Source organism: Phaseolus vulgaris, chromosome 9 (genome assembly GCF_000499845.2).
Source record: "Phaseolus vulgaris cultivar G19833 chromosome 9, P. vulgaris v2.0, whole genome shotgun sequence".
Classification (NCBI taxonomy): Eukaryota; Viridiplantae; Streptophyta; class Magnoliopsida; order Fabales; family Fabaceae; genus Phaseolus; species Phaseolus vulgaris.
Window position 1 is genome coordinate 8,520,416 of NC_023751.2, and position 10,952 is coordinate 8,531,367.

At 29.5% G+C, this 10,952-nt stretch overlaps 1 long non-coding RNA gene across 1 annotated transcript; it reads right to left on the bottom strand.

The window, feature by feature from the left end:
• Positions 1 to 1,057: 1,057 nt before the first annotated feature.
• LOC137823118 (uncharacterized) lies at positions 1,058 to 4,730 on the bottom strand. Its single transcript, XR_011083056.1, has 3 exons — positions 4,271 to 4,730; positions 2,415 to 2,494; positions 1,058 to 1,297 (listed from the first exon to the last, which is right to left on the bottom strand). It is a non-coding gene; the product is annotated as an uncharacterized lncRNA (long non-coding RNA).
• Positions 4,731 to 10,952: the final 6,222 nt, after the last annotated feature.

A 10,952-nucleotide genomic window follows, 5' to 3' on the forward strand; every position in this document is an offset into this window, starting at 1 on the left:
AATAATAGTTGTCTCACTGTTAACCATCACGAAAGTGTGAGACAAGAACGGAATTGCAAGAGATAGATTGGGATAAAGGAGATAAAGTAACTGCTCAATTAGGATCACTCATGGATCAAGGTAAGTGCCTATTCCTTCTTGATTATATGATTGTGTGAGAATCATGATATGATAAGATCTATTTGTGAACATAAATTGTATGTGTTCAATTTACGTTTATTCATGTTTTGACTTACAGATCATACTTGATGACCTCAAAATAAAATATGAAGCTCCTATGGGTTTGGTGTGTGATAATAAGTCTGCAATATTGCACACAATCCAGTTTAACCTGATCGAATAAAGCATGTGGAGATAGACCGACACTTTATTAAGGAGAAATTGGATAATGGTCTTATAGCCACTGAGTACATCCCTTCAAGACTCCAATTGACAGATATATTTACTAAGGGACTTCCCACAAAACATTTTGAAGATCTTACTTGCAAGTTGGGAATGATAATATACATGCACCAGCTTGAGGGGGAGTGTTGCAGAATCAGAGAAATTATTCCGTAATTAAGTACAGATTTCATTCTCAATTTATTAGGACAAATTTGTTAGTAATTTGATTTAATTTGTATAGTTTTAATCATCCATTATTTCTAACTTTCATTACCTATTATTTTTTTTCTTAATTAAGTTATAAACCGTCTATAAATAGAGACTGTAATCACATTTGTAAATCATCTCAAAAATATATTTCACATATTTCTTTCACCTATATATATTAAGAAAGTTGTTCGAGAATAAGAGTTATAGATTAATTAATTCTAACGGATACAAAGATAGAAGGTCTGCTCCAAGGAACCGTGGCAACGAGAGAGTTATACATATTTGTATGCTTGAAGTAAAATTCATGTTTGTAAGTTGATGTCCTTAATTATATTGATTGAAAATAGTACTATCATGTTCGATGAATTCAAGAACATGAATGGATTTGATATGACAGATCTTGTCATGATGCACTACTTAAACAATGCAATGGGATGATGCATTTCTTTTTTCTCAAAAGAAATATGTGGGACAAATTCTAGTCAGATGCATAATTGCAATTATGTAAACATCTCAATCAAGTATGGTTTTAAGTTACAGACAGAAGAAAATAAAGTGAATACATCTTACAAAGAAATTGTTTGTAGACAGTTTAATGTATCTAACTGCAATAAGGTATATCTAATTTTAACAAGGTATGATACTTTGGAGTGTCTTATCATACTTGCCAGAGCTCTTGTCTCTTGCTTCTCTACAAAACAACCTATTATGATTTTATATATATAACTTTTGAATAATAATAACAATAATAATATTAATAATACATTTAAATTTATTAACTGTTATAGTTTTATAAATTTTAACTAGCTTATTTTTATTAGCTCAATGTGAGAGTTGAATTCTCCAATATTTTATAGAAAGAAAAGTTCTGATAATACTCTTTAATATATATTCTATTATAGGTTAAAATTTTAATAAGAATAATATTGATTGAGAAAGTAATAAAATCTCTATATATAATAATTTGAAAAAAAATGCATTAGAATTCAGAGTAGGTTAGAAGTGTATTACTAACTCTCTTTTGCGTGACATTAACTTATTTTAACACTCACTACAAGAAAATCATGAAATAGAAATCAATTTTTAGAAACCAAAATAATTAGTTGTAATAGTAATTAAATTAGATATCATTTTAAAAACTGAAAAGAAATTTGGTTTCTAAATTAGTTTATATTATTAATAAATAGTTTCTAAATTGATATCTAATTAGCAACCAAAGTTTTTGCTACCAAATTTAGAAACTAAATAATTGGTAGTTAAAACCTTAGTTGCTAATTAGATATCAATTTAAAAACTATTTATTAATAATATAAATTAATTTAGAAACCAATTTTTTTTTTAGTTTCTAAAATGGTCTCTATTTTAGTTTCTATTGTAACTAATTATTTTGGTCTCAAAAAATTGATTTTTATTTGATGATTTTTTTGTAGTAACTCTTTTTTCTCATATTTTTTTTTTGTTAAAATTGACTAAAATTTGATAAATTGGAAAAAAATTATCCAAAGAGCAGAGTTCGTGTATTATTTAAAATCGTGAGAGAGACGTAAAACTTGAGGGTAACTGATCAGAGTTCACACTATACTGTCTATTTTCTGACATCCTAAAGATCTGCTTCAATATCCTGTCAGCTGAGTGTGTCCAAATGCAAATATATCAATATATAATGTTATATTTTACTCGGTAACTAAATATGACATGTTATGTTGTGTATGAATTGAATAGAAAACGAAGTTAAGCTCCAAACCCAAACATATTTAACATCTGTTTGTAGTGTAGTGCACTTAAATCATAAATGGAAATAATTAAGGTATAGATGATACCTGCAACTAGGCAAGTCCATATCATGATGTATATCTTCTTTCCTTTTCAATCACCAAGAGAAGAATTGAATCTAACCTTCCTGAAAAATATGTAATGCAGCAGTAATCACACACAAAGTTATAGTTATATACATGAGAGCAATCATTTCAAGGTTGAACAAAACAATGTTACGTACCATATATATATAATGTTCATTAGAGGCTTTGAAACAGGTTACATATGTTAATCATATATCTAAGTACATTCAACATCATTAATTTTCCTGGCAAGCAAAAAGCACTAGGTGGGGCATCCACTCCTATGCTCATAAGCAACAATTGCTTATAAGGTGCTCAATCCGGTGTGTGGATTCAATAGGATATAGTAGAGATGGCTGGTTTGGCATGGTCTGATATGAAATTCTGTGTTCAATTTGTTTTGTAAGAACAGACACTGTGTTGCAACTAGGTATGCAATGCATTTAGCAGTATGTGTTTTGTTTATGGTACATTGGAATGTACCTTTTTTTTTTGTGTGTAAAAGGATTGAAACACAAACAAGTAACAGTTGCATATGTTTGAGGAATCTTGAGCAGAAAGAATTTAACGATATGCTACATGAACTACATTGTTCAAAACATGATTATATATAAACACAAATGGAGGCAACAGAAAGAATTGAAGGGATTCCCTTCAGTCCAAGCAAAAGAGACAGGATGCAAAATATCTCCTGCTTCATTCATTCACACAAGTAGCCAAACACACCTCTTATGAATAATCCCTACTGTGTGTGTACGAATGAGTCAGCAGATACTTCAGCAACCCTCCATACCTTTGCCAGGACTGAAGGAACTCCTTCACTCTTTCTCTCCCCGTAATGTGAGTAGCAATGCATTTGTTGCAACTTGGGATAATAAATAAATATCACTCAATACATTAATATCTATACATATATCAAGGGGTTTTCTGGTTTCCTTTAAATGGTTATTGAATCCTATGTATTATATTTCAATAGTGTATATTTGTTTTGAATTATGAGAATGGGTTTAGTACATAATATTTTATCTCTTGGTTGATAAAAAAAAATATCTCTCTATATATATGAAAGCTTTCTATGATGAAATTTATAAAATTAGATTTGTCTAAGCTGAATGAAAAATAGTCTTGAAAAATCTATTCCATTTTATATTTTATATTTTTTCTTCTATTAATGCTTATATAGAAAAAGTTATTCAATCAACACATTATGAAATTGCAGAGCGAATTATTAGCTACTTTATAACTTCATACAAAATAAATAGAGATGAAATTGTTGGGAAAAACACTTCTGTAGGCCGAAAAGAAAAGGGCAGTATCAAATATAAAGAAAGGTTGTTTTTTCCTTCACCTTCATAGCTTCTAGTGATGCTCATAGATTAGATGAACAAATCATTTTATTTTTAAAAAATATATTTTAAATTCTACAATTTGAAAATATATTTTTCTATTTACACATTGTAGAATTAGAAAGATATCAGATTCTATAATTAAAAATATATATTTTAAAATATATATATATATATATTTGGATTAAAAAATTCAAAAAATATTTCCGGATATATAAATATCTTTCAGATAGATTCTGTAATTCATAAATATCTTTAGATTTTATTATCAAGAGTTTTTCCGGATCACTTATTTCAAAATAAAAAACATTAATAAGATAAAAAAAAAATATTTTTGATATTTTAAGAAATATGAAAGTGTGAGAAGAAGAAGCTATGAAGTTGCAGGAGGAAATTGCTAGAAAAAAACAGTACCAAAACAATAAAGTAGTTTCTAATATAAAGAAAACTTAGGAGTGGGAAAAGGATAAGAGCTGAATCAACAAGAATTACCGTGAAAGCTAATCCCCGCAAATGAGCGACGCTCAAGTTAATCCCATGCAAGTTTGAATTAAATTTCATTTGAAAAAAAAATGGTCAAAATCCTAATTCACATATAAGGGTATATATATAGCAGCAATCCAACACCTAGAAAAGAAAATAGGAGCGGTAGGCATAGAACTCCAACTGCAGAGAACCCTAATTTTCAGAACTGCAAGAACAGTGAAGAAAGATTAATCCAACACAACACAACATAGAGAGTAAATTTAATTTTAGAGAGATGAAAGGTAGAACAATAGTGGGTATGAATTGAAAGAGTTGTTCATTTTCTGTGTTTTGATGACAAAATAAAAAAAAAACACAAAAATTAAAGTTGGAAGTTAGAATTATGTAGGAAAAGGAAGGTGAGAGCAAAGAAGGTTGCTTCGAGAGACATGTTCTGCTGCCACAAACCCTAAACCAGGAGTGTTATTGTGGCAGACAGACGAAAGAAAAAGAAATTTATAAACAAATAAAAATAAAACTGTAAAGACCAAAAAGGACTCGCAAGTTCACCAATATCAAATAATGAAAATAAATTGTATAATCATTTCATATTTTTGTTTTTTTTTTCAGAATTTGTATAGTAGACAGGTGACTGTCCCATGCATATGATTGAGGTCCCCCATGCATATAATTAAGGTCCCCATGCATATGATTGAGGTCCCCATGCATATGTATAATTCAATTTCACATCTATTCAGAGCATAGAGCATAGGATTCTTCACATGTGATTATTTCCAAATATGTCAATTTTTAAGTTACATATTAAAATAGAAAAAGAAAATATACAATATAAATTAAAATATTTTTACATAATTGTTCATCATGTTAACATAAAAATGAATTTTGTCTCACGGTTAAATAAGCTTAAAAAAAAGTCAATTATTTAGATAATTGAATTGATTGTTTGTGTTGTCTTTAATTGTTAAAAAAATCAATCAATTTGTTTTGAAAATCAATTAAGTGTTTTTACATAATTTTGTTATTGATTTTTAAACTGTTTATAAATGTTTTTAACTATTTCTCAAATAGATTTAACCAATTTTTAAAGTGTATATAAAAACTGGTTTTTTATCATTAAAAAAGAAAAAAGAGTGTTTTATCAAAAACTTTTACTCATTCTTAGAGTCTAGAATCATTGTTTGTGTGAAGTAGAAATATGAATTTTCTATAATTGTTCTACAGCTTTGTAAGGTTTATTTCTTTAGTGTAAAAACAGTTTCAAAAAGTGGTTATGAAACTATGATTTTATAATTAAGAGTGTAGTGTGTTCCTAATTAAAGACCACTCATCTTTTTCTTTTGTATTTCGAGTTTTCCGCAATCATCATCAAAATAAAAAAACTTTCACTCTGCATTCACATTCGTCTTCATCCATATGTGCCAACAGTATAAGGACAAAAACTTCACTGCATTCACATTCGTCTTCATCCATATATATATATATATATATATATATGTGTGTGTGTGCGCGCGCGCCAACAGTGAGAACAAAAACTTCACTGCATTCACTTTGGCCTTCATCCATAACAGTAAGAACAAAAACAAAGAGAGGGTAAAAGGAAATTGAATAGAAAAAAAGTTTAACTCCCAGCATATTTTCCCATCTAGCATGAAAAAGAATTGAAGGAAAGTACAGGGGGATAAATAAAGTAAGGTTGTGCAATACCCAGAAAGGAAAGTAGAACGTACAGTGTAGGAAATGTTATGTAAAAGTAACAACACACAAGGCTAGACGAGAACAATCGTTTTCAAGTTCAAAAGCAAATCTTACCTACCATGTAATGTTCATCGTAGACTTCAGAACTCCTTATATATTAGGTACTTTCGTAGATAGCAAGATGAAAAAATAGTTGGTGGAGACATGAGTAGTGAGTTGTACCACTTTGTACCACCCGTGTAAAGATTAGTCGAGGTTACATATTAAGAAGGTCTTCGAGAAAAAGAGATATACAATAATTAATACTATATACATGTAAAGATTAGTCGTGGCTATATATTAAGGAACTCTTCTGAAAAAAAATATATATTAATTAATATTCAGGCATATAACTTACACAGTGACTCCTTCACGAGGATGATGGTAAAGATTGGTTAAGATAAAATCTAACTTCAAGTTTTCTACAAGAGGTATTAAATTTTTTAGTAGTTCAAGACTATTTGATGAGTATCATCGTCTGATATCAGTGTATATTGAAGAACTGCTGTTTTGGATCGTTTAGCCCTTCTATTTAATTTTTCCTGTAACTCTTGGTGTCTCATTTTATTTTGAAATTGAACCATTGTACATATGTTACATGTTTGGTTTGTATGAGAAATGTGCTTAGTGAGAAGTTGTAAGATAGTTATTTTTTCTCTTGTACTTAAAAACTTGAACTTGACAATGATTGTTAAACGTAAGAGTTGAGAGTTTTAGTGTGAGGATTCAGAGAGAAACTTTGAGTTGTAAATATCATAAATTATCACAGTGAACTTTGTCATGGACGTAGACTGATTATAGTCGAACCGCATAAATTGTTTGTGTGTGATTTTTCGTACTCTGTTCTATCATGTTTTGCGTTCTCATTCTCAATTTTTTGCATTTTCGTATTACATTAATTAATTAGATGATCCAGTTAATTATGTTCGAGTTCTACAAACACTACAAAAAAATCATGAAATAAAAACCAATTTTAGAGACAAAAAATAATTAGTTGTTATAGTAACTAAATTAGAGACCATTTTACATACTAAAAAAATAGTTTATAAATTAGTTTCTATTAATGTTAAATGGTTTCTAAATTGGTGTCTAATTAGCAACCAAAGTTTTTGCTACCAAATTTAGAATCTAAATAATTGGTATTTTTAAAACCTTGGTAGCTAATTAGATACCAATTTAGAAACTATTTAATAATAATAGAAACTAATTTAGAAACCAAATTTTTTTTAGTCTCTAAAATGGTCTCTAATTTAGTCACAATAGCAACTAATTATTTTTTGTCTCTAAATTTTGTTTCTATTTCATGATTTTCTTGTAGTGAAATTGCTACGATGAGCGTGAAACGAAGAAACTCAAAAAAGATGAATTCTTCAAAGTATGATGTTGAGAAATTCACTAACTTGAATGATTTTGGGCTATGGCAGTTGAAGATGTGTGCTCTTCTAGTTCAACATGGCCTTCTTAAGGCTTTGGAAGGAGATTTCTAGTATGACAAATCCATAACTGAAAATGACAGGATTGCATTGTTAGAAAAGGCTCATAGTGCAATTGTTCTAAGTCTTGAAGCAAGTTTCGAAGGAGCAGACTACAACGAGGTTATAGACGAAGCTTGAAATCTTGTCTATGACCAAGTCCTTAGTTAATTGTTTATACCTGAAGCAGACATTATACTTGTTCAAGATAAGTAATGATAAGGCTATTAGTGAACAACTGGATGAACTTAATTAATTGATACTTGATCTTAAGAACATTGATGTACAAATTGATGATTAAGATCAACCACTATTTTTACTATGTGCTTTGCCAAAGACACATGATAATTTCAAGGAGACTTTGTTGTATGCAAGAGAATGTCTTTCTCTCAAGGAGATTCAAGCTGCTTTGAACTCAAAATAGAATGAGAAGTTTGATGTGAAGACATCGAATTCTGGAGATGGTCCGATAGCAAAAGGGAAGTTGTCTACTCATGAAAATGGAGGGAAAGCTAGATGCAAATCTAAGTCTAAGACTCGTGATGGGAAGGTAGTGAATTCTTTCATATGTTATCATTGTAATAAGGAATGTCACATAAGAAAATATTTTCCTTTAAGGCAAAGGAGTGGAACTACTGATAGACCTTCTGGATCTAGTAAACGGTCTGATGGACTGTCTATTTCTAGTGAAGCATCTCTAGTGGAAGATGGTTATGAATCATCTGAGGTCCTCATGGTGTCGAGTAGTGTTGATAATTGTGAATGGATTTTGGACTCTGGTTGTTCGTTTCATATGACACCAAACTGTTTATGGTTCCAATAATTTTTAGATCTTGAAGGACGGTTTGTTCTCCTTGGTGATAGAAGTTTTGTCTTCATGATGGAACTGCAAAGATGATTAAAGAAGTTAGGTATATACCTAGCTTGAAGAGAAATCTAGTATCCTTTGGAGAACTTGAAAAGAAGGGGTATGTTTTTAAAGGTGAAAAGGGGCTTGTGAAGGTGTTAAGGGGGTCCATGGTGGTGATAAAAGGTGTGAGAAAGAACGACATGTATGCCTTGGATGGTGTTGTAATTGTTGGGTCAACGTCTACCGTTGAAAGTACCGTCTATTACAAAACTGAGTTATGGCACAAAAGGTTAAGTCATGTAAGTGAAAATGGGCTTATGGAGTTGGACAAACAATGTTGGTTTGGAAGTGATAGAATTGATCATTTGGGATTATGTGAACACTACATCCAAGGGAAAGCCTGTAGAATTCATTTTAACATGGGTCAGTAGAGAACAAATGGACTTTTGATTATATTCGTGTTGACCTATGGATCCATATGCTACTCCCTCACACTCGGGTGTCAGATATTTCCTATTAATTGTTGATGATTTTTCAAGGAAGTTGTGGGTCTACCCTCAAAAGACCAAGGATGAAGCATTTGAAAATTTTAATAATTGGAAGCGTCTAGTAGAAAATCAAACTAGAAAGATTTTAAACGCTTCAAAACTGATAATGGCATGAAGTTTTGTTCGTTTAACAATTATTGTACATAGCATGTTATAGCAAGGCACTTGACAGTTGCAGGAACAACTCAACATAATGGCCTAGCACAAAGATTCAATAGGACCATTTTGGACGAGTAAGGTGTATGATGTTAGGTGTTGGAGTTCCAAAGAATTTTTAGATTGAGGTCACTACTACTTATCTGATAAATAAATACCCTTTAATAACTCTAGAAATTAAGACTCTTGAAGAAGTATAGTCATGCCATCCCCCAACTTTGATCGTCTAAGAATTTTTGGTTGTGTTGCCTATTCTCATATTAGACAAGGTAAGCTAAACGCTCAAGCTATTAAATGCAGGTTTCTTCGATACCTGGAAGGTATAAAGGGATATCGTCTATGGTGTCTGGAGCCAAGATTCAAAAAGTGTATAATCAATAGAGATGTTTTCTTCAAAGAAACTGAAATGGCTTACAAACCATAAGTTTCTCAATGTGTGCCTATTGAAAGCATGGGTGATAAGAAGGCTAACAAATGACAAAAAAAAATATTAAAAATAAAATATATATATATATATATATATTTTGTTTAGATTTTTTAATAATCTAAAATAGATATGAGTATAAGTACATAAACCGCACAATTAAGTATATGTTCGTCTTCATATTAAATTTAAAAAATTAAATATTATAATTAGACATATATTTAATCAATACAATAATTTTTTATTAAAATTTAATTAATGCAAGAATTTTCTATTAAAATTGAGGCAAATTAAAGACTAATTTATTTATCATCCTAAAACAAAGAGGTAGGAATGAAAAATATATGTCTTTCTTCATTCATACAGTTATTACAAAACCCTTTTTCCTAAATTTGTCTAATATAATGCAAAGAAAAGCCTATAACTGCCAACAGTAAAAATAAATAATAGTTGGAGACATGATGAGTTACTCTTCCCAATGAGAGCTAAGGACAAGAAATTTCCAAATTTTAAAGAAATAATAAGTCCCACACAAGCACAACACGAATTTAACTTGGGCAATTAGTTTATGTAACAATCAAATTTAAACCTGTAACCGATTTTTACATGAAATAAACAAAAATCTTTAAATAAAAGAGGGTTGTGAATAAAAATATATTTTGAAATCTTTTTTTAATACTTTTTTTGAATTTGAACTTTTGGAATATTTTTCTGAATATTTTTAAATTTTTTTTATGGAATACGTCAGATTTTGTTTTGTGGAATTTTTGTTTATTTTTTACATTTTGAAATTGTTTTTTTGTTATGAGATTTTGATTTTCAAATTATATTTCAGAATTACATTTCCAAACAATAATCTACTTCGAATTTATTTATTTTTCTGTAATGTATTTTTTTAATTCCAAATTTTTATTTTCAGAGTGAGAGGTATTTTTAAAAATTTAAAAGTGTATAGGATGCAGCTTCAAAAAAAGTTGGGTGTAGGAAGAATTTGCCTTTGACTCGTGGTATATAACGATGTTTCGAATGGACTAAATAGAAACAAGTCTATTTAACTTGGGCTTTAACTTCCTGCATCCCCATTTTTGAACATGCACTCCCATAATTTTTAAATGACTATGTTACCTTTCTTTAAAGTGATTTCTAGATTATATATATCCTAAAATATTTTCTGGAATACTTTCTGAAATTCGTGAAATACATTATGGAATACGTTTCCTAGAATAGGATAAGATTTTCATGACAAGATTTCTAGAATAAAATTTTTGAAACAAATAAAATTCACTTTGGAACTAGCTTTCTATAATATAATTTTCAAATTAAACTTTCTAAAATGTGTATAATATTTTCTAGAATGCATTTTTCAAAATTTATTTTTCTGAAACAAGCTTTCCAGAACACATTTCATGTGTTTTAGAAAGAACTTTTCAAAACGAGATTTTGTTGTTCTTCTTCTTGTAACTGCAATCTTCTTCTCTTTTTCTTATGCTAGAGTGATGATGGT